Source organism: Gracilinanus agilis, chromosome 2 (genome assembly GCF_016433145.1).
Source record: "Gracilinanus agilis isolate LMUSP501 chromosome 2, AgileGrace, whole genome shotgun sequence".
Classification (NCBI taxonomy): domain Eukaryota; kingdom Metazoa; phylum Chordata; class Mammalia; order Didelphimorphia; family Didelphidae; genus Gracilinanus; species Gracilinanus agilis.
In genome coordinates, this window is record NC_058131.1 from 241398800 (window position 1) to 241423548 (window position 24749).

The following is a 24749-nucleotide window of genomic DNA, read 5'->3' on the forward strand; positions in this document are numbered from 1 at the left end:
CTCTACACACAATATATAGTAGATGGACATAAAGGGATTGATTGAAGGACAAGAGTGTGAGGGGAGATGATACGTGTTGTTTACCCTTAGAATCAAAGAACCTTTGTACTGGAGAAGTATTTTCTTTTAAAGGTCATGTTGTTGAATCCCCTCTGTGTTCAGGTTGTGAAACTAAGTCTCAGCAAGAAGTGACTTATCTAAAGTCACTTAGCGAGCATGTCATGGATTCTAACAGAATCCAGATCTCTTGACTTCCTCATCAAATAGTCTTTCTTCTGTATTGAGACTTCTCAACCAGGGTCCTGTGGAACTTTAAAAAAAAATCCTTACCCACTGTTTTAGAATCCATACTAAGTATCACTTCTCAGGCAAAAGAGTGGTGAGGGCTAAGCAATTGGGGTTACATGACTTGCCCAGGGTCACACAGCTAGGAAGGGTCTGGGGCCACCTTTGAACTCAGGACCTCCTGTCTCTGTCCCACTAAGCCACCTAGCTGCTCCATGGAACTTAATTTTTTTAATGTTTTTATAATCATATTTCAGCACAATTTGTGACTTTGTAGTCCTACATATTAGTTTAAAAACATTCTGATGAGACAGAGATGTCAAACGTGAGCAGTGTTGCCCCTTATTGTTCAGTTGTTCTCAGTCATATGTGACTCTTCATGATCCTGTTGGGGTCATTTTTTTCACTGTTTAAGGAATTTTTATTAAAGCAAAAATTTTATAATCCAAAATAAATAAATAAAATAAAAACATTCTGAGGTGTTCATAGATTTCACCAGGGGAAGAGTTGTCATAGTACTAAAAAAAGTTCTTAAAACCCCTTCTCTATGCGCTAATACTCTTCCTTCAGCCAGCCACCTGGGAACCCCCATACCTCATCTTTATATCTTGGCTTTGCCACTTTTTAAAAATAATAATAAAAACCCTTCCCTTCCATCTTAGAATCAATACTGTGTATTGGCTCCAAGTCAGAAGAGCAGTAAGGGCTAGGCAATGGGGGTCAAGTGACTTGCCCAAGGTCACCCAGCTGGGAAGTGTCTGAGGTCAGATTTGAACCCAGGACCTCCCATCTCTAGGCCTGGCTCTCAATCCACTGAGCCACCCAGCAGCCCCCTCTGCCACTTTTTTCATATTGCTTTTAGTCTGGACTTGGGACTCCTTCAGCATAAGCTAGTGCCAGGATGGAAACTCCCTCTGCGATGCAGACAAGCATCATCTCTGTGGTTTCTCGGTGTTCTGAAAGTTTACATGATTTGTCCATGGTCACACGGCCAGTATTTGTCAGAGGTAGACTGTGGACACACTCCAAGCTTGGCTTTCCATCTGCCATGCTGCCTTGTGTGTGCAACATGGTACACAGGAAGAAAGCAGGGGAGATGCTCGTCTTCATTCATATAGGAGGCACCTAATAAATGCTTATTGGCTGACGTACCGATGAAACATCTGTACAATTAAAACTAAAACTGCAGTTATTATCATTGATAATTCCTTGGACAATGCCCAATAGACTCTCTTTATCTCGGCTGCCCTATTGATCTTCATAAACTATAGACCGTGTCACTCCTCCTTCACTTCACTCAGAAAACTAATTACTTCCTGTTGCCTCCAAAATAAAATATAAACCCCTCAGTCTGGCTCCCAGCTACCTTTCCAGGCTCACCGGTTGTTTCTCATTTAGCCCGTCTCTCTGACTTATTTTCTAGCCCTAGAGGAAGGGAAGTGATCTCCAGAAAGATGAGCCAGAGGTCCTAGGTGATCTTTCACCTGCAGACAGACAGACCCACCACACTGTTAGCACACCAGCAGGCTGCTTATCATCTAACAGGAGGAATAAAACGCTTATAGGAGTAAGTGGATTGTCCTGTGGGTGAACCACACCAACAATATGATTTATTTATTTATGTCTTGCAAACTGCTTTACGTACCGGCATTCTGAGGTAGATACTACAGATGTTGCCCTCAGTTTTTACAAATTAGGAAACTGAGGACAACTGACTTGACCATTATCACATTGCTGTTAAATATTAGAGGTAACCCAAATTGGGCTTCCTCACTCCAAGTCTAGCTCTTTTGAGTGAGATTTCTGCTCTGGTTTTGCTTCCTTTTTTCCTTTTTTTTTTTTTTTATACCCTTACCTTCCACCTTAGAATCAATACTATGTATTGGCTCCAAGACAGAAGAGTGGTGGTAAGGGCTGGGCAATGGGGGGGGGGGGGGACTCAAGTGACTTGCCCAGGATCACACAGCTAGGAAGTGTCTGAGGCCAGATTTGAACCCAGGACCTCCCATCCCTAGGCCTGGCTCTCAATCCACTGAGCCACCCAGCTACCCCCGTGCGGTTTTGCTTCCAAATAAAGTTTATAGTACTCTTAAATTTTTTTTTCACTGAGTGATGCTGCCTTTCTTCGATAAAGCACTTTGGAAGTTAAGAGTAGAGAGGTTGATTGCTTCAGCCAAAGGTTACAAAAGGGAATCAGGAAAAGCCTCCTGGGAAAGGAAGTATTTGAGCCAGATATTGAATGATAGTGAGAAATTCAGCTGCCAGAGAAAGATGGGAAGGACTTTCTTAAACAAATAGTGAGAGCAGAGGGCAGAAGAGGTGTAAGTGTGGACAATGGTGAGCAATTGTCCTTGGCTAGAGGGGTGGGAAGGGGAGGAATATACAAAAAAGCCAGAACGGGAGGCTGGAATCAGTTTTTTGGAGAGCCTTGAATGCCAATCCAGGGAATTTGGACATTTATCTGGGAACAGTTTAGCCAACAAATACATTGTGTAAGTAGCCTCTGAGTAAGTTGCATTGTACTGTGTTCTCTGGCAGGGTGTGTGGCCAGAAGGGAGTTAGGTGGAACAGGTATGTGTCTTCCTTTACCTCAAAGATGTGCTTGACCTCCTTAATCACATTAAGCTTCTGTGGCCGTGTACCGTGTAATCCTCTGCTTTACTATGTAATAATTGACTTATTGTATTCATTGTCTGTTAGAACTTTGCCTGATTCCATCCATACTTCAACCTCCTTGCTTCCTTCCAGCTTCCTTTTTTTTCCCCTTCTTCTTCCCACCCTCATCAGCTAGTGCCACTCTGAGAGAAGGTACAGCTTGGTCCTGATTAATGTGAATCTCATTAAGTGGTTGCATTATTCAAATGTGTACCACATATTTCCATAGGGATGGAATTAATTACCAGATTTTACATAATAATGACCTCAAATAGTGCAAAGATCAAATACATGTAGCTTTGCACAAAATCAGAACCTAGGTATATGGGATCAGCTGAATCAGAGATCTGGGTCCTTAATTTCTCCCTACTATCAGAGAAAGAGAGAGAGACAGAGAGAGAGAGAGAGAGAGACAGAGAGAGAGAGAGAGAGAGAGAGAGAGAGAGAGAGAGTGTGTGTGTGTGTGTGTGTGTTGTCTATCTGTCTGTCTTCTCTGGGTGTTATTACCATAGATCTAGAGCTGGAAAGAACTTCAAAGTCCAACCTGTTCATTTTACAGATGGATGAAATGAGTCCCAGGGAGATTGATTTGCCCACAGTCGTATAAGGTAGTCAGAGGAAGGATCTCCAGACTCAGGACTCTTTCACTGTATATTGCTACCTCTGACTCAGTGTCTCTCAGTCCTTGTCTCCTGGTCTCTCCTCTGTCTCTGTGTGTCTATCTCTGTTTGTCTCTTTTTGTATATCTGTGTGTGTGTCTGGTGCTTTTGCCCTGCCTGTGTACCTCAGGTATTATTTGCTCATTTCCCCTGCTAGTTCATTTACTTAACCCAAGAAGTTTAAGGTGGCTTATTTTCTCTCCGTAGTCCCCAAGAAATTCATATGAGCTCATTTTGAAGTTGGCAGGAGCTCTAGGATTAGATCAGCTCTCTATGAAATTGGGGGATTCTCCAGCGAGTTCTAGGTAGTACAGGAGATAGAGCGTGGGCCTGGAGTCAGGAGGTTCTAGGTTCAAATGTGGCCTCAGATACTTCCTAGCTTTGTGACTCTGAGCAAGTCACTTCACCCCCATTGCCTAACCCTTATCACTCTTCTGCCTTGGAACTAATACTTAGTATTGATTCTAAGACAGAAAGTAATGGTGAAAGGAAGGAAGGAAGGAAAGAAAGAAGGGAGGGAGGGGGAGAGAGAGAGAGAGAGAGAGAGAGAAAGTTTTGGAATTCTTCCTCATATAACTTTATTTTAGATCATTTGTGACTTATTTGCATCATTATTTACCAAAATAGTTACTTTTTAAAGCAATTTCCATTCTCTTCTCAACATCTGACCCCTTCCTGCCTCTGCAAGGATTCTGACTCTGTGAGCCAGTCTGTGAGAAGCTAAAGGTTTTCCCCTCTATATCCTTGAACAGCTTGGAAATAGCAAGCAAATTTACTGGGCCACCTAGCTGCTAAGGAGATTTAATATACCTCAGTGATTTTGTGATAACATTTATATGAATAGTCCCTCCAAAGAGGTAGATCAAATCTGTTCTTGCTTTCCTGTCCTGGTTGACTATAATCCATGTCCTCCTCATCAGCCTGGGGGTCTTCCTCTTATTCTATAATAACTATAGAAAGAGTCTATAACTACCTATTGCACCACCTAGATGTTTGCATTCACAGGATTGTTGTGAAGAAAGCATTTTATAAGCAGTAAAGCATTTAAGAAGTCAGCGCTTTGTAGTGGAAGGCATTTCGATATTTGTGACCAAGAGATTTCACCTATCCTTGTGATCAGTGAAGGTGGCAAGATTCTAAGATGCCGAGCTTTTCGGACTCCATCTCTGATACAGTTGGTACTTGCTAATCAGAGGTGTGAGAGAAGAATGGTTGGGGGAAGCCCCCCTTGTCTCATTCCCTCCTCCAATGATGGGGCAAGTAACTTAGAGATGCAGGAGTTCTTAGAAGGCTGGCTGGCAGCACACTCCAGAAATAAGGCAGCCCACTTGCCTGTGATGCCAGCAGCACACACAATTTACAAGTAAGGCAAATACTGTAATTTTGTGCTTATTAACTCTTGCCCATTTTGCCAAATACCCTGCAGCCAGATGTCTGTATTTTTCTGGGGCATAACTTGCAGGCTTCCAAATGGGTAAGTTTCCTTTCACATTGCACATGGGTTAAGAATGTAAAGCTAAATTTACTGCCTTGGCTGGTTTTTAAATAGACTTTTTGCTACCATAATTTATCTCCTGACCTCCTGAATCTTTCAACTTTTATTTCTTCTACCCATCCTTTACCCACCTTCAGATGACCTGAAGAAAAAATGAGACAAAGGAGCTCCAGCAAGACCACATCTACAATTTTTCTCTCTGTCTTTGTCTTTGTCTTTGTCTCTGTCTCTCTCTGTCTCTGTCTCTCTCTCTCTCTCTCTCTCTCTGTCTCTGTCTCTCTGTCTGTCTGTCTGTCTCTCTCTCTCTGTCTCTGTCTCTCTGTCTGTCTGTCTGTCTGTCTGTCTGTCTGTCTCTCTCTCTCTCTCTCTCTCTCTCTCTCTCTCTCTGTGTGTGTGTGTGTGTGTGTGTGTGTGTGTGTGTGTCTCTCTCTCTCTCTCTCATCACAAGTGGTTGGATTCTAACCCATGGTTTCCACTTGGATAAAGACTTCTGAGGCTACTAACCACAACCCCCTTCCTTGTCCCAGCACCCCACAATAGATCTGGTGTATTTGTGATTGGCAGAGAACACCAACTCTGTGTAGATATCTCTGTGACTGAGGATTATTTTGCTTGTAGTGGAATGGCCACAGGTGGCCAAACTCCTTCTTGTTGGACTTCCCAGCTGTTCTGGGATTCTCCCTGAGCCTCTAGAGTTCAATGAGGAATACACAGAGCTACCAGTCTTGGTTCTCCACCTATGATGCCACCCTTCTCAGCCATGAAAGCCAACCACAATAATAATAAAAAACAATAGTTATTTTTATGTTACTCTCTAAGGTTTATGTGAAGGCAGAACACTTCACATATTTTGTCTCATTTAAGCTTCATGACAATCATGTGAGGGAGGTGCAATTATTATGCCACACATGCTTAAACTTGGTTCCTTTGGAACCAACTGTTCCCTGTAACAGTATTTTACCTAATGTCATATTTTTGCAGAACAAATTATAGTAACTTTAGTCAGGTCGTGTTTATATAACAAAACCTTATAATAGGATTCTTAATTAAAAACTTATTTTGTTTGGCAGAACTAGACCCAATGGGTAAAAAAGTTATAGGGTGATAAGAGTTTGGTTCTATATAAGAAGAACTTTATAATAACCAGAGTTGAAAAATAATAGAAAAGTCTTGCTCATTGGAGGTGTTTAAGCAGAAGCTTGGGGTACATGCGGTGTCCCAGGAGAACTATTTGTTGTTAGCTGCTAAGCCCATCCATCCACTTTTAATAGCTACCTTTCATCCAATTCTCACCTGTGGCTCTGAGAAGCTGTAGCAGGCACAGGGACCATATCCAGGCTAAACGAGGTTGAGGGTAACCACTGGCTTCAGACCCACTGGTAAGTGATGGAAATGTCTACCCCAAGGAGGCAGTGACTTCCAACAAACATGAAGGCAGATGAAGTGCTTAGCTTGGTCAGGAACTGAAAACACCAGGGCCGTGTACTGCATCCCAGGCTATTGCCAGTCATGTCCTGACTTACATCTTGTTACTGCACTTCTATGAATCCAGAAAAGAGAATGAGGCCAATGACTTTGTGCAACTCAGCCTCACTTAAATCCAATTTCCTTCAAGTCAAGACATCACCCACTGACATTATTGGTCCTCTTTGAAAACAAAAGATGAATGGAATGGATAAACAAACATTTGCCATCAAGCCTCTACTAAATATAGATTGAATTAGAGATGCTATAGAGGAAATTCATGTATAACACAGGGATTTGCACTTCATAATAATAATCACTATATATAAATATACATTTATATATATACTTATAATATATATATACACATTTTTAGATTTGCAGCATCTAGAACAAGTGCTATTATTATCTCCATTTTACATTTTTGGAAACTGAGACTTAGAGAGATTAAATGACTTGCCCAGGGTTACACAGCTAAAAAGTGTCTGAAGCAAGATTTCAACTCATATCTTCCTGAATCTAGACAGGAAATTCTCTAGTCTCTTTTCATCTTTGGGGTTTTGTGATTATAAATGGATTTGAGTGCAACACTGGAGGTAGAGGGACCTCAGAAACCACCTAATACAGCCCATATCTAGACAGGTGATGCACCAACCTTTGCTTGAAGAATCCCAGAAAGAAGGAAACTTCTGTTCTCCCTAGTCAGCCCATCCTACTTTGGAATAGCCTTAATTATGAAGAAGCCTTTTCTTATGTCAAGTCTAAATGTCTCTCTTTGCAACTTCTTCCCCTTATTCTTGTTTTTCTCTTTGGGACTAAGTAAAACAAGTTCAATCCCTTTTCCATATGAAAGTCCTTCAAATACTCCTGAGATAACCCTCTCCCCGTCTCACTCCCTGGTGTTCTCTCCAGACTAATCATCATCACTTCCTTTAACCTGTCTTTTTAGGGTATGAACTTGAAACTCTTAATTCAGGATCCTCTTTGTCCTGCTCAAAATTCTCTCCAGCTTATCAGTGTCCTTCCTAAAAGAAGTACCCAGAATTAAGCCCTGTATTCCTGATGTGGTCTAGCCAGGGCACAATACAGTGGAAAGATCACTTGCCTGATCCTGAACACAGTGTTTCTCTTACCATAGCCTAAGTTTACTGTGGCTTGCTTTGATTCTTTAAAAAAAAGTTGTTGTTGTTTTTTAATTATGGACTTAAGAACCAAAAAAATTAACATTTCACTATTCACAACTGACCAGAGGGGGGTTATATATTAGCCATTATGAGTCTTATTTTGTAGAGCTTACACTTCTTAAGTTTATAGTACATTTGACATGACACTTTCAAAACTGTCCTGCTTATCTTATCTATGATTCCTTTTTTGCTTTAGCTTTCCTGGTTTCTGTATGATGCTGCTGACTCATAATGAGTTTGCTGTCCACCCAACCACAAAAATCCTTTTTGGAAGAACAGCTTTTTTAAATAGATTTTTTTATTGATTGCTTTTTTTTTTTTAACATTACCTATATTTCATCCTAGAGCCCTTTGCCCTCCCAGAGGGCCATCCTTTTTAAGGAAGATTTTTTTTTAAGAAATAAAAAGGGAAGGATTGGTGGAGATGGGGGGAGTGAGAATCAGTAACACTGATTAACACATTGAAAAAGTTTGATATTGTATGTAATGAGGAGCTGCTTTTTGCATCCTAGTTTCCATTCAGTGTGTTGGCCATCTCATTTAGTTTTGTGTCATTTGAAAATCTGAGGAGCAAACCATCTGTACCTTCAGCCAAGTTTTTGCTATAAAATGACAAATAGTCCAGGGTCAAAAGAACCAGTTAACAATCATTTATTTAACAATTACTATTAAGCATTTTCCATTACAGAGCTCTCTAGTTTGGAAGAAATGCAGAGGTAATTAAAAGATGATCTCTGCTCTTACCCAGCAATTAAGAACTTACTAAACACCTAATATTTGCCAGACATTATTAGGCACGGGAACACAAAGACAAAGACAACTCAGGGGAATTAACCTTTTATTATTTGGAAGGAAAACAATGTGGATCTTATGATCTCTCTTTGAAAGTGTGTGCCATCAGTCTTATTTATTCATATCAACTGTCTTCATAAAGGACTACTGATGTATTTTGATTTGAAAATCTTTAGAACTTACTCTTCTAAGGGGCAACTAGATGGCTTAGTAGATAGAGATCCAGACCTGGAGACAGGAGGGTCTGGGTTCTAATATGACCTCAGACATTTCCTAGCTGTGGAACCATGGGAAGGTCACTTAACCCCAGTTGTCTAGCTTTTACTGCTCTTCTGCCTTGGGAATCAGTACACAGTATTGATTCTAAGAAGGAAGATAAGAGTTTAAAAGGGTTTAAAAAGGGAAAAAAACTTACTTTTCTAACAGGAACTATGTTAAGAAGAAAAACAAACTCTCCTTGAGAACGTGGGGATAACTTACTATCATAGTAGCCTTCCTTGCCTTTTCTTTTTTTGTTTTGCTCTGTGGTTGGGGGGCCAAGACTCCTTGATTCTCCCCTATAGCCCTGATCATATCTAAAGTAGAATTGAAGTAGATAGTGAATCCCTGGATGAGTGGAGTGCTATACGAACCTCTGCACAGTTCTGAAACTGGCCCCTTTCTTCCCATTTGGCCATTCTCTCCTGCAAATGTGAAGCACTTCAGCTGTTCCAAACCATCCAACAGCTGCTGGCTAACTTCTGTGTTAGACACCAGAGGGTCATTTGGTCTGGAAAGTGTCTCTACTAAATATCTATCAATAATTTTGAAAACGGTGGAAGGCTTCCACGGGAAAGATGTCTTAATTATATAATATCCCTATGTCCTGGACAAGGCAGTGTTCAGGTAACAGGTCAAAAGAGGAATCTTGCATAATTCATAAAACTCAACGCTGGAAGAAATGGAGAAATTATCTAGTCTGTCTCCATCATTTATAGAGAATGAAACTGGCGCTGACTCCAAATCCATTGTCCTTGACTCTTCTTTGACAATCTTCATTTTTGGATCCTTTTTAGCATTTTTCAAAATTATCAACAATTTTTCCCCCAAAATTTGGAGTCATCACAAAAGACAAAGGCATGTAAAAATGGTATTTGGGGTAAGGGAACATTTAAAAATTTAAAATCACCCCCATGGCTAACAGCTTTTTTTTCAGCACAATGATGTAATTAAAGGACATAAATCATTAGAAGAGGCTCACTTTAAAACATCTGCTTCTCTCGGTTTGGCAGGAGTCACGCAGTGTTGGTGACTAATGGGGATTTGAGCAGAGTAAAGACTTTTCTGGCTCTTATGTTCCCAACCTCCCTTTCCCTAACCATCCCACCCCCACCCTCCGGTCAGAAAGTCCCTTCTTCTGAGTGACTCCAAACAGGGCTCCTCATGCTCTAACAGTTGGTTCCAGGTCAGTGGAGATGGGTTCCAGTTCAGGTAAGAGAGAAAGGCTACTGGCAGCCTAAAACAGAGGTTCTGAGCAGCTTTCCTACCAGCAGCACTAAAGAAGGATGTGTTGATGGTAAGAACCGTGACTATAAACTCAAGGCTAAAGTGCCTTTGGCACCAAAGAAGATTCTGTTTCTCAGTCCATTCTTGAGCCCCCACTTCTCTCAGAACATGACTTTGAAACTTCCCACAGCTTAAATTTTCTTCTTTGAAATGCAAACAGCAGCAAGGGTGGTGCTCAGCCTTCAGTCAGTTCCACGAGTTAGCAGTTTTATTGTGGGATTTTAAAATTTTATTTTATGTTCTTTTTTTGGTGGGAGGGAGAGGATGCTGGTTGAGGATTTTGGGGTTGTTAGGGTTTTTTTTCCTTTTATTTCTCTACAATTAAATTGTGGAACCTTTAGTTTAGCAGCAGTTAGTAAAGTGTCCATCTTTCGTTGAGTACCCTTTAAGAAAGAGACCAAAAATAGCTGGAGAAGTGAGTAGGTAGTCCAGGCTTAATATATCACCAAGCAGAGGACACTCTGTGTTCAGATTGTGTGACTTTAGCCAATCGTGGACAATATACAGTGGAATCCTGCAAGGATCTGAACTCATAGTATAAAATTAGTTGGAGAGCTAGGCTGGGATTGCCAAGTGAAATGCCCTGGAGCAAATGTGCAGGGGAGGGGAGGAGATGGGGGCAGAGCAGGGCAGAGATGGTAAAATGTTTATTCTCACTGTCATCATGGTAGCTAGCATAGCACTTTGAGATTTACCAAGGTGTGTGTGTGATCTCAACAACTAATCCTCACAACAGCCTTGTGAGGTTGATACTCTCCTTAAACTCGTTTTTCAGGTGATGTCATTGAAGCGATCTAGAATTCAGACTCGGGTCTTCTTGATTCAGTCCAGTGTTGTATCCACTATGAGACTTTAGCTGTATCGATCCTTGTTAACACTGGCCAGAGTTTTTACTAATGAAGTTTTAGATGGAAAGACTGAAATAGGGCTTTTTCCATTCTAATATAGGGTGAGTAGGAAGGGAAATTTGGAGATGGGGAAGGAACAGAGATTTCAGCTCATCAAAAGGAAGACTTCAATAGCATCATAGATTTTGGAGCTGAAAGGGACCTTAACATATCATCCAATTATCCCATTTTATAGATGGAAAAACTGGGCTCTAGAAAGGTTAAGTAATTTGCTTAAGGTCACATGGGTAATAAGTAGCAAAATCAGGGTTCGAATCCTTATCCTCCAAGTCCAAATCTTCAGCTCTTTTTTATGTGTGTAACACTGATTATTAATTAGTGTTGTGGACAAATAGAGCTTCACAGAGGGGTGAATTCCTTGTTACTACATGTCTTCTGGCAGGGGCTGGGTGACCACTTGGAATGTAGCTAGAACAGGGTAGGATATATAGGCTTCCTTTTTTGACATGAGACCAATTCATTTAATCTCCTTGGTCCTGGAGCTACTTATATGAAAGATGAGACCAATGAGTTAACAGCCTCATTGGTAATAACTACTTCACTGGTATTTAAATGAGTTATTTGAGCTCAGCTATTAAAAGGGATAATGTAGTATTTCTGTTTTAAGAAATGAAGTCTATTACTGAGTTTACGTACATTTTATACTCTTTAGGTCATCACAGACACATTTTCTTTGTGTTAGACTTTGTGTAAGACTCGTTCAGTAGAGAGTCCAAGTGATTCCTAATCACTCCTTCACGAGTACCCTCGAAAATACGTCTAATCCAGTCCAACCAGTGTCTGCTCAGAACCCCTATGCATGCAAGGTGCTATGCTAGCGGCTAGAGAACGAAAGCCCCAAACCAGTATCTGTCTTCAAAGTGCTTACATTCTACTGATGTTGTAGGATGCAAGTGGGCAGCTATGTGTAATGGCATCATTTGAAGAAGTGGAGGGGAAGGGAAGAGTCAGAGAGAGGAGAGGGGAAAGAGGGAAAGGGGAGAGAGGGAGGGAGGGAGAGACAGAGACAGAATGAGAATCAACCTTGATGGGAACTTGAGCTTTTAAAGGGCATAGATGAAGAAAGAATACATTCCAGGCATGGTGGAGAGCATGTACAAAATCATAAGAGATGGAGAGAATGCCGAGTTTAGGGAACAGAAAGTAAGTCAGTGAAAATAATTCTGAGTACATGAAGGTAATATTTGAAGAATGAACGAAGCTCCATCAGTGTGTGAATTGGGTTCATGTTCCTACTCTGTCTAAAGTTACAGTTTCTGTAACTTAAGGCAATGAAAAGCCTGTGAATTGTGACCAAGTGCTTCCTTTGCCTATCCATGCTCTATAATCTCATCTGGAGGGGTGTCTGAGTGTCCCCATTCAGCCAAGGAGAAGATTATCATCAAAGCCAGTTCTCTGTTATCCCCGTTACATTTGCCATAAAATGTCATCCTTTCCAACTTAAAAACCAATCACTGGCATTCTGAATGGGATGTGACTGAGTAGAAGTTGGTTTGATCCTTTTTTCTCCTGATACTCAGTGGTTCTCATGGATGTGAACCATGGCTCATGGAGTTAATGAATCTTCTTTGGAAATATGAACATTGTTTTCACTTTAATTCAGTAGGATCTAGTTCTAGAGATGCACTACTAATGTAACTGATTGGGACTCACACACATCCCTCATCTATAGAGTGAGGTCATGGGAACAGATCAAAGGCATCAGAGATTTCTTAAGAGTGAGCCACGTAGGGGACAGTTAGGTGGCTCAGTGGCAAATCTGGCCTCAGACACTTCCCAGCTTTGTGATCCTGGGCAAGTCACTTAACCCCCATTGCCCATTCCTTACCACTCTTCTACCTTGGAACCAATACAGTATATTGATTCTAAGACAGAAAGCAAGAGTTTTAAAAAAAAAAAAAAGAGCCACATTTGATTCAATTCAAAAGGCGTTTCTTGTTATACCTACAATATACTAATCAATGTCCTTGGGCTGGGACACCAAAACAAATGCAAAAAAAGTCCCTGCACTCATTGAATTTAAAGGATTCTTTAGCTTTTTTAATTCTCCACATAAATACAAAAAGAACATATCAGAGTAGAATGGAAAAAGATTACAGAAAGTTCTTGCTTTACGTAAATTCACATTACCCAAACTCAGCGAGGTGGCAGGACCCCATGCTGGCCCAAATGGCAGTAAAAGAGAGAAGAGAGAGATCTATGGAATGGTCCGCTTGTGTTAAGTGAGAACTGGCTGTATATATGCCACATCAGATCTCTATTACTTATTGCTCACCTTTAAGACAGTTTGTAATAAAATCAACATGTTCTTTCAAGGCTAACTTGCTTCTCTGTGCTTTGCTTTCACTATTTTTAGTACGTTTTTCAAAGATGCTTCAGTGACACTAATTTCTTTCTTTCCTTTTTCTTTTTCTGACAATATTATCATGATCTTCTTTCCCTCTTTCCACTCCTGCTGTACTAGACTCTCCATCAGCAATGTTACATTGGCCTCAGGGCCAAATGATGAACTCTTAAGAAGTAGATAATCTCTAAAGGTCCTTCTAATGAGACTTAGAGTATAACAGTATTTTGTACAGAACATCCCAAATGTTTTAATACAGTTTTTTAAGTTCTCAGAGCTTATTGGGAACCAGTGCAAGTAGTATTATCCCATTTTTACAAACGTTAGAAACATCCTAGGAGAAGCTAAATGACATGCCCCTAGTTAGATGATCAGTAATTGTTGGAGCTAGAATTTGAACCCAGCTCTCCCGACTATAAATCTTTCTTCTTCATTGCTTCATCACGGGAAAGGTAGGACTTGAGCTAGATATTACTGCAAATCCAAGACATTTTGCTTTCTCTCTCTGCTATCTTGAATTCTTCCAGAATTCATGTGTGGGGCCAAATGTATGTGGACCTTAGCTTGGATACCAAACTAGGTATTACTGGGGACAGTTCAGTCATTTTTCAGTTGTGTCTAACTCTTTGTGACCCCACTTGGGGTTTTTTCCACAAAGATACTGGAGTGGTTTTTAATATCCTTTTCTAGTTCACAGATGAGGAAACTGAGACACACAGGGTTAAGTGATTTGTCCAGGGTCACAGAGCTAGTAAGTATCTAAGACCAGATTCAAACTTGGGAAGATCAGTCTTTCTGACTCCAGGCCTGTCATGCTGTCCACATGGATACCTAGCTGGGGACAAAAGGGACCAATTTGTGGACCTCTAGTCCCAGGTCTTCCTCCCTCTTTTTTTCTCCCTAGTGGTTGAGATTAATAGCACCCCTCCCCCAATCTTATATTTTCAAAGAGAAAAAGGATGACACTGAGCTGATTGATTTTTATTTGATGATTTCCATATGTTTGGCTTCTTCCTTTGAGGTAGAATAGAAAGGTTAGAATCTGCAGAGGACCTGAATTTAAACTCCAGCTCTCTCACTCTCCATGTGACCTTGGGTGATGATGATGGCTTTATATACTTCTTTAAGGTTTTTGAAGAAGTGCTTTACATAGACGATCTCTGCTCCATACGTTGATTCCTTGAGGATATCATTATCCCCATTTTACAGACAAGGACACTGAGATGCAAGGAGCTAAAGTGATTTACTCAGTGGTCACTGGGCTAATGAGTGTCTTGAGCAAAATTCGAACTGAGTTCTTCCTATATCCAAATATAGCCCCCTATCCACCTCTGTAGGCTTCAGTTTATTATCTCATTGATTCCTTCCTGTTCTAAAACCATGACTCTATAAAGGAAAGAGTGGAAATAACTTAGTTTTCCATATATGTTGAGCTTTAGCCTGATATCCAGAGAACTAATGCCTAAGTCTGTTTGAAAATACCCACGAGCATTTCTATTTGACTCGAAGAATATCTCGAAATTCCCTAGTTGAGGTCTTATGACTCCAGATTCAATATTTTCCCCTGTATCATAAGAATAATAATGATCAGTTTATAATAATAATTAGCATTTACATAATATTTTAAGGTTTGCAAAGAAGCACTTTGCACATACTATTTTATCCTCATAATAACCCTGAGAGGTAAGTGTTATCACTATCTCCATTTTATAGATGAGGAGAATGAGGCCCAGAAAGGTTAAGTGACTTGCCCAGGGTCACAGAGCTAGTAAGTGTCTAAGAGTGCATTTTAACTTAGCAATTCTGCACTCCAAGTTTAGTGCTCTGTCTATTGTGCCATCTCATGATAACAAGAATATTTTATGCTTTAAATTTATTTTAATAATTAGTTTTATGCCTTAAATTTCTATATCACCTTAAATTTTGTAAAGTGCTTTTCTGATAACATCTAATTCATCTAACAATTCTCTACAGGCATTGATCCTATTTTGTAGAGGAAGAAACTGAGGCTCAGACAGAAGTGATTTGCCAAAAGATCTTACAAGTAATAAGTATCAAAACCAGGACTAAAACCCAGATCCCTTTAATCCAAATGTAATATCCTTCTTTCTGTGTGAATGTCTCATCTCCCCAACTAGGCTATAATCTATAAGGACACGTGGTACCTAGCATGGTACTTGGTACATAATACTATATGAATAATCCTTGACTTGTTTGATTATAGCTGGTGAGCACAATAGAAGGTCAGAGATGGCAGAGAGCGTGGTGACTCGGAATCATTAAATAAAGCTTCATTGAGGAAGTGATCTTTGAAAGAGTCTTAAGAAGAGATGGGGAAAATATTTGAATCTGACCTCAGACCTTTAGTAACTAGGTGACCCTGCACAAATCAACCTCTGTTTACCTCTTCATCTATAAAGTTCAGATAAAAAGAGCCCCCACATCCAGGGGGTTTGTTGTAAGGATCAAATGAGATAATAATTGTGAATTATTATTTACACGAGGTCTGGCACATTCTAAGCACTATATAAATGTTTGCTATTATCGGCCATTATTAACCTTTCCCTGATGATTAAAAAATACACCCTTCTTCCAAATCCAAATTTATGTATTTTTAGAGGTGTTTTTTTCCTTTTTTTTACAAATAAGTGAAAAAATATTTGTTAGATGCTTAGTATGTGCCAAATATTGTCCCTGATGCCAAGGATACAAATACAAAAGTGAGCCATTCTCTGCCTTCAAGGTGTTTTACCTTCTACTGGGGTGTAGAGGCAGTGGCAGCCAGGGAAGAGAGTGTCACAGGGACAGCAACTAGATCCTTTGGGTAGTCATCTGAAAACCTTTTCAAGCCCAGGGTGGTATTAGCAAGTGATCAGGGGGTAGGGAATGCATGGATATCAAGACAGTGGCTACCTGGAGGGGAAGTATGATCTGCTGTGGTGTTCCGGGGATGGCTTACACTAAGACACACATCCAGTGGCATTCTCTTGATGCAGAAAGGACAGGATGCCTTGTTATCAACCAACGAACATTTTACCACATTCCAACTCTTAGGTTTCGTGCTAAGGAAGTGATCAGACTCCATCCCTGCTTTCAGGGGGCTTTTGTCTAGAATGTGAGCAGCATACCAACACAGAGTATGGTAATATACAACAGTACATTAGAAATGCAACAGAAGGTTACAAAACCAAGTGCTACGTGAAGTCATCGGGGGGTAAGAGAAAGGGAAGGAGAGACTAGGGAAGTCTTCCTTGTTCTTTCAGTTACTTTTTTTTTCAAGCAGCAGTTTATTATTACATTTCGTAAGAGAGGAAGGAGTCTCGAAATCTCCAGACTTGTACTGCAGCCACCTTCTCTCCAGGTTTCTGCTTTCCATTCAGAACCAGCAGGTTTGAATTTCATGCCACTTTGGAGGGAGATCGAAGTGTGTTCCATCTAAAGTCCTATTAATCCACAGTCACTGACAGGCCATCTGCTACCTTTATACTACTGAATGGGCCCATGCTTATCTCCGAGCATTGAGCTGTCCACAGCTGAGTTAGCTGAACAATGTGTTCAGAAGTAAATAGAAAGGAAAGCTGCCTAGACTCCAGCTTGGACCCTCCATATGCTTTTGATCCATTCACATCAGTGGGAGCCTTTGAAGTCTCCAGCCTTCCCCCCTCCCCTTCACCCTTCCTCTCAGCCCTCCCCCCAGCTGTCATCCCCTGGTCCCCTTCCCCACTGCTTCTCTGGAACACTGCTCTCCAGTCCCAGAGCGAGGCTGTCCTCTTAATGCTGTAGCCCCTGGGGATGGGGGTGATGACAAGCCTGATACACAGCGCAAGCTGCTTGGTGGGCCTGCCCAGAGAAAATGAGTGCAGGGATCTTTGAATTCACTCTTTCTTCTCAGCTTCTGTTGCACCCAAGCCTAAAACAGCAGGGTCTCTGGGTGTATGTTATGATGCCGAACAGATTGTTAGGCACTTAAGGGCTCCATGAGGACAGGATCTGCCCTCTGTCATTTCAGAAATTTAAGTGTTCTCTTTTCACCAGTGGCAGCTCATAAGGACTTTCCATGTTTTCAAACTTCTTTCAGGTTCAAAAGTTTTCTTTCTTGCACTCCTTTGGTAAAGAATAAGTCTTACTTCTTCTACAAATGATTATAGCAGAGGAAGAAAAGGCCTTCCCCAAACTTCAGGAGAACCTGGCTTTCCACGGTAAGCCACATCAGGAAATAAAGGCTTCTTGGTGATACCCTTTACAAATCACCCTATATGTCTATAATAAAACGAATTTTTATATATATAAGAACCACAGAATGTTAGAGCTGGAACCAGCCTCTAGTTCCTGCCTCTCATTTTACAATCAGGGATAGTGAGACCCAGAGAGATGAAGTTGTCTGGCATCTGAGCCCCTTCTTGCATATCTCCACCTCCCCCCCAGAAAATGTGCCCCATATTCAAGTTGTGTATGCCTGCCTCTGCTCAAAGCCACAACAACAACCGCCTTGTTCACAAACCTCTGCTGACCTGTTTGCTTTTACTAATTAGCTAGATAATACAGTTTAAAATGAAGGCCCTCAGTGAAATAAAATAGTAGGAAAAATAACAAGAGGATATTTCTCTCCAAAAACCAGACATACTCACCCATAGATACACATACACTATCAATAAGAATAGCAGACATCAAAAAAAAAGTGTGGAATGGCCACCTCCTGTTTCTGATACTGCAAGGCCTTCTTGAGGGGATAGAATGCTGCTTTTGCCACTTGATGTTCTCCTGTGATGTGATTCATATCTAGAAGCCATTTCTGGACTCTTCATGGTCCCTGGTAGCTATTCTTTCCCTGGGTATGTGGTCACTGAACATTTTTCAGCCTCCATTTTTGGTTTTAGTTAGAATCTTCAACTAAAGTGCTGTTTCCTCCCTCTGAAGAGGAGATGTAGTTTCAGCTTGGAGTTCAGAGGCCGAATCTTCAGATTCTCAGGGAGAGAGGCGGGTTTTTCCCTGGTTGTCAGATTAGGAGACGACTCTTAGCTGCCATTTGTGCATAAGGAGAAGAATCTTTCAATTCCCAGAGTCCTAGCCACGTGCTACTCTACTCTCTACCAAGAGGGTCATATTCCAAGAGGCAAAGGTCTTTTAGGGACTGAAGTGTCAAACACTTGGTGACAGCAGTCTGCAGTATGAGTGTCTGTGAGCGCTGACCACTGAACCAGATTAAAATGTAAAAGGAAAATATTTAACAAAATAATTAAAGTCCCATAAAATATAGATCTTGTTAAACTGGTTGTCTAAGTCAGTGTACCTGTTCAGTTCTATTTGAATTTGACGGCACTGTTTTAGAACACAGCCAACTAGCTGGGGAAGGCTACAGGCCTTCAGTTGCTTCAACATTTAGTATATCAGAGACTGAAGTCTGTCCCTTATCTCAGATGATGAATTGACATAGGGTTAGAAACTCCTTGTAGTTTCTGCTTAACCCTTTATAAGGATCCTCTGCACTCAGATCTCATTTTTTAGAGGCAGGAGAGGGCTCTTCCAAATATACATCACATGGCTCTTGGGCAATGTGTATTTTCTCTATTCTCAAGATCCTCAAAGTCTCCTTCCTATGCAAAGAAGGGGAGACGGTATTGAGAACTAACAAAACAAAACCAAAAAAAAAGTAGAACAGTGGCTAGAAAGTATAGCTTTCCAGTTCAGACCTGTATTCTATATTATCTGTGTATCATCTTGAGATACCCCAACTCACATTTGAATCCTATTAACAAGGTTTTTCTAGATTCAATGTACTTTATGCATTTATATCTACTCAAAGGCATTCCTTACAAGCTAATATGTTTACATTTACTACCTGGCCAGAGGGCACAATTCACTCAAAGATATTTAATGAGATTGTATAGTAGGAAAAATGACAAGAAGACATTTCCCCCAATCATAAACTTGGGACATTTGCTCCCACAAATTTAATACGAAAAGTAAATTACATAGGAAACATGAATGATGGGGACAGACATGCAGGAAGTATGTATGAAGGTATTGTACACATAGTCTCATTTCTAATGCAGTCATTGTGCTACCTCAGCTGAACCTGTTCTTCCCTTGATTGATCTGACCCACTGGTTCTGCCAATTCTTTCTCCTTGGTGGCCACATGCACATTGTTGCTCTTGGCATTGCTCTGTTGATCTCATTTATGGTCAGTGCCAGGTATGGTTTCATTAAGTATAAGATTGAGGAGCTTTGCTTTGTCCTTAGCTGAAGTGTTTTCTTTCTTCATTAATTACCTCTGACATTGTCTTTTAAACTTGTGGCCAAAAGCTTCAGAACTTTATCTTTTTTTAGAAAGAGGCAAAGACCTTATACCTAGTCATGGTGGGTCTGATGGGTATTCTTATCAGACAGGAAAAACACTCAGTGACTTTTCTCCTAAAAAGTGGGCATAGGGAATGGGGAAATAGTCTGCCTGTCTCTCAAAGTCTTGTTTAAATTGGCTTCTTCTCTGCAAAAAAAAAAAATCCTTGTCCCAGGCATCAAACTCCTTGGAGCTTAATTATATTTTCAACCTATAATTCCTACTTCTTAAAACCAGACACCTTACTCTGACTTAGGGTTAGAAATTCCAAATCTACCACATCTTCCTCTGTACTATCCGTACCTATATTGCATACAAGTAGCCTCAGGCTTTGACTTGCCCTTTGTAAAAAGCTACATAATTAGTTGGTGACAGCTGACATTAGAATATGTCTGACTATGGATCCACTGCTTTTTTTGACTATGCCACATAGTGTCTCTATAAGAAAATGAGCCTATTGAGCTACCTTTAATAATACATGTTCTTTAAGTCTTTTTTTCCAATAGTGGTGATGAATCTATCCTGATATTCTTTTTACTTTTTTTGTCTCTTTGGGACAAAACAAATGTGGTTATTTTGTCTATAGCATGTTATATTACTAGGTTGTATAGCAGAGAACAGTCAAGTCATTCAGAATCTGTTAGTATTTTTTATTTTAAATTTAAATTCTATTTTAAAATCAGAAGCAGTGTTTTTGTTAACATAAGCATTGCCTAAGAGGAAATGGTTATGAATTGGAATTTCTATGTAAGAGTGTTTCTCCACACATCTCATTTTTTACCAGAGACTTAGACTTAGTCAACAGTTGCATGCACTAATACCAATAAACAAAGCATAGAACACTCACGTTTTTTTTTCCTGTTGGGAACAACTAACTTGTCACTTTGTAGCAAATCTATTCATTTAATATATATTAATTGAGCTCCAACTATGTGCCCTTTGCCTATTGAATAATTTTTTTTGCCTAGCATTTAAGGCCTTCTATAATCTTTTCCAGTTTATTTTATATTATTTCCTTCCATATACTAACTATATTAGCCAAGTTAAATTACTTACTACCCTCTGAATACACCTACCACTCATCTGTCTCTTTGCCTTTGCTCAAGTTTTTTCCTGTGTTTGAGATATCTTTTAATATTCTAATTCCCTCTTCATATATATAGATATAAATATATATATAAATAAATACACACACACGGCCTGTTAAAATTCTAACCGTTCTTTAAAAGCCTGATTCAAGTCCTCTTCTGATTTCCCAATGTATAGTACTCTGGTTCCCTTCAGACCTTACATAACAATTGGTTTGTACCTCTCTAATGAAATTTTATTATTTCTATTTTTTACTTTTTTACTTTATTTTTTTGTATTTGTATCTTTTCGTTATTTGCATTTGTGTCATATCCCACTGTTAGACTCTAAATTATATGAAGACATCAATAGTGTCTTATCAAAATTTTATTTCAACTCCAGAGTTTAAAATATTTTTGTGTGGCCAATGATGCTATTTTTTTTTATTTTAATTGAATTGCACAACTCTGCTTAGTGTTGTGAGGCATAGAAAGAGGAATAAAACATGGCTGTCCATGTTCTATACAATAATCATTGCAAGACTTTGATTGTAAAACAGCATGTTAGAAAAAAGGAAACATGCTATGGTTGAGAGGGCCCTGGATTTGACATAAAAATTCAGCAAACATTTGTTCGGTGCCAATCATTACGGACACAAAGATAAAAATGAAAGAGACCAATAAAGGCCATTGGACTCTACTGGTGAGATACAACGTGTATCTATGTAAGTAAAACAGACAATTTGATAATTACATATAGTCCAGCAATAACCTAAAGAAGCACAAGATTAAATAATGATCAAGAAATCCAGAGAGAAACATCAGTACATCCTTCAGCCCAGAAAGATAGTAAGAATCCCAGAAAGACATACAAAAACAGAATACTGAATACTGGAAATGGAGAATCCTGATAGGAAAATCAGTACAAGCTCATGAAAAAGCCAGTAGCAACAGCTCCCTTACTGTGGAGGACCTGGGAAATGGAAGTCCAGAGAAGTGTTTTGTCTTAGGTGAAGTCAGGAGGAGAAGAGTAGATAGAAGCCAATACCAGAACCATGGACAGGGACAGTGAACCATGTCATTTCCTCTTGACTGAAGACATATCAGGGTAAGTAGAAGCCAGTGGGGCAGGAGAAAAACCGTGGCCAAGAAAAAACAGGGTTTGATCACCCCATGCACGAGTAAAAGAGGGGATTTGAGCCTACTCTGATATAAGTTCCCAGATAACAAACTGAAGCTGACAGTCTGAGTAAACAAAAGAAAACACCAAACACAGTTATGGATCAAGATATTCCCCCAAAAAAGAATGTAACTACAAAACAAGTATAAGTAGAAGCCCAGGGGAACAAGGAAATGGATTGGCCACAAGTACTATAAGAGTACCTGAAAGAAATAAAGCGAGAAATAGAGCTTTGAAGAAAAAAATTGAACAAAAAAAAACTTAAAATAAAAAGTATAAAGCCTTACCGAAAATTAAACTCAATAATTCCATGAGAAAAGAAATACTAGAAAAAATGAAATGCAGTTAAAATCCAAAGTTAACAGGCTAAAGAAAAAAATACTTTAAGCTACCAGAAAAGTTTAAAAAAGAAAGAAAAGGAACCATTCAGATTCACCAAAGGTTTGGCTGATTTTAAAGAAGAGAATATCTTGGAAATACATATTTCAAAAGGGAAATTATAAGACCTTTCAACAAGTAACTGCAAAACTGAGTAAAATTCTGTAAGGGGTAAAGTGTATCTTTAATAGAATAGAGAACATTCAAGTACCTTTCAGGAAAAGGCCAGAGCTGAGTAGAAACTTTGAATTGTAAACATAGGAGTCAAGAGAAACTTAGAAAGGTAAATAAAATCAAGTAATTGGAAGGAGCTAAACAGTGGTAAAGTACTTACTTTCTAATATGAGGAAAGAAGACATATCCCCTCATAATCTTAAAATCTTGAAAGATCATAGAGTTATATAAGAAAAACAAGGACCAAATGACTTTGTTCTGTTTTCCTAGTCTTAAGACCAAAGAGGAAAAAAAAGAGGTGAAAAAGAATATATAAGGGAAGAAATTAGGAAGAAGAGATGGAACTATGTCTCATCATGAGGGTTTGCAAATTTAGAGAAAGGGTTAGCAGTAAAGGGCATCCATAATCTCATTTTTATCTGAACTGGACAAAAATAGACCCAATAAAACATAATCAATAAAGGGCCTTTGAAGAACTGACTAAAACTTAAATGGAAACTAAATAATTCAATCCTGGGTCAAATAACAAAGCATAGAAATACTGGATGATTTCATTAAAGAAGATAAAACAATAATACCAAAACTCAGGCATCTAGCAAATATTGGGGAGAATTTATATCCAAATAATGAATTAGGAACAAAATAGAAGAGCAACAAATCAGGAAAATCTAATCGAACACAAAATGAATCCTAAAAAAATCAAAGAAAGTCTTAACAAAAACAAAATCAAAAATTAAATGTATAAGTAAAATTAGGAAGTCTTAAATTAATTTAAAGTTTTTAGAAGAGAGGAAAGCCAAATTGCCAATGTAAAAATGAAAAAAGAATTCACAATAAATGAAGACAAAATAAAGAAAATTACTAGGAACTCTTCTGTCAGCAAAATTCCCAAGTGAAATGGATGAATATCAAATGAGATAGCACATGCAAAGCACTTTGCAAATCTTACAGCATTATACAAATTCTGGCTATTTGTAAAACTATGAACTATTCAGTATAGCAGAAAAGTAAATCATTTAAATAGCACAATCTCAGAAAAAGAAACAGAATATGCCATAAATTATCCCCAAAGGAGAAACAAAAACAAAAGGCAAATGGATTTACAAATGAATTCCATCAAATATAGTCAAAAAACTAAAATATTCTATAAACTATTTACAAAAATAATAAAAGGATGGAACCTATCAAATTGTTTCTATGCTACAAATAGTTTTTATACAAAAACAAGAGAGAAACAAAGCACAAAAAAGCCAAGGATTTTTCATTTTTTGTGCATGTCATAAACACCTTACGCAGTCCAGTGAATGCTATGGACCCCTTCTCAGGAGATACAGTAATTTTAAGTGAAGAAAATAAAATATGTAGAATTACAAAGGAAACTGTTGAAATAATCATCAAAATATTTTTAAAATAAACAAATTCACAGACCCTAGATTAAGAACATTTGCTGTATAACTACTACCTTAATGAATAACAATGCAAAAATGTTAGCAAAGAGGCTATAGCAATGTGTTAATGAGATTATACAAGAGTTGCATGGTTTTCTTCTGCCCATACTCATTATCTCAACCATGTCCAATAGAGCAATGTAAGTGGATAATAGCATGAAAAGCCAAATGCTCGGAATTAGAAGTAGCACTACTATCTTCCGTGGTGTGTGGTAGTAAGAGTGGGGAAAAAAGAAAATTTGAACATTGATTGTATTCCTCCCAGAAGTGGGTGAAAATTCTGCATATACCTCAGTCTCCTCAAAGGTAGTGGTTACTGAATGACCTAAAAAATATTATTAGTGGCTATACCAAATGTTTCATTATTATTGCTTATATTGTAGGAGAGATTTTTAAAAACCTAAGAACAATGGGGTAATGGAATTCCAAATAAAGTTTTTTGACTTTTTGTCACTTGATGTTGACTTTTGTCCCCATAACCAGTCATGCCCTAAGTGTTTGAAGGAACAATTGAGCTGTAAGTGAAGATCCAAAAAGCAGGCCCAGTGATGACAGATAATAGAAACTTTCTGATGAGTTAGAAGTTTGATTGGGTTGCACAATTGGAGTGAAATGAACATGACCCTCAAAATGAACCCCAAAGTCTTAGAGGTAGATGTTAACATCTTTGAGAGTTTATTTCTTCATAGAAGATAGCTCATTCAGTATAAAGGAGAAATCATCTCATTGGCACTGTCTGAGTACTAATGTGGTGAGAAGGTGAAGCCTTCTCAGAGGATAGCTTTTATTTTAATGCATTTGTCTAGTGGTGTGGAAGGTTGGACTTGAACCT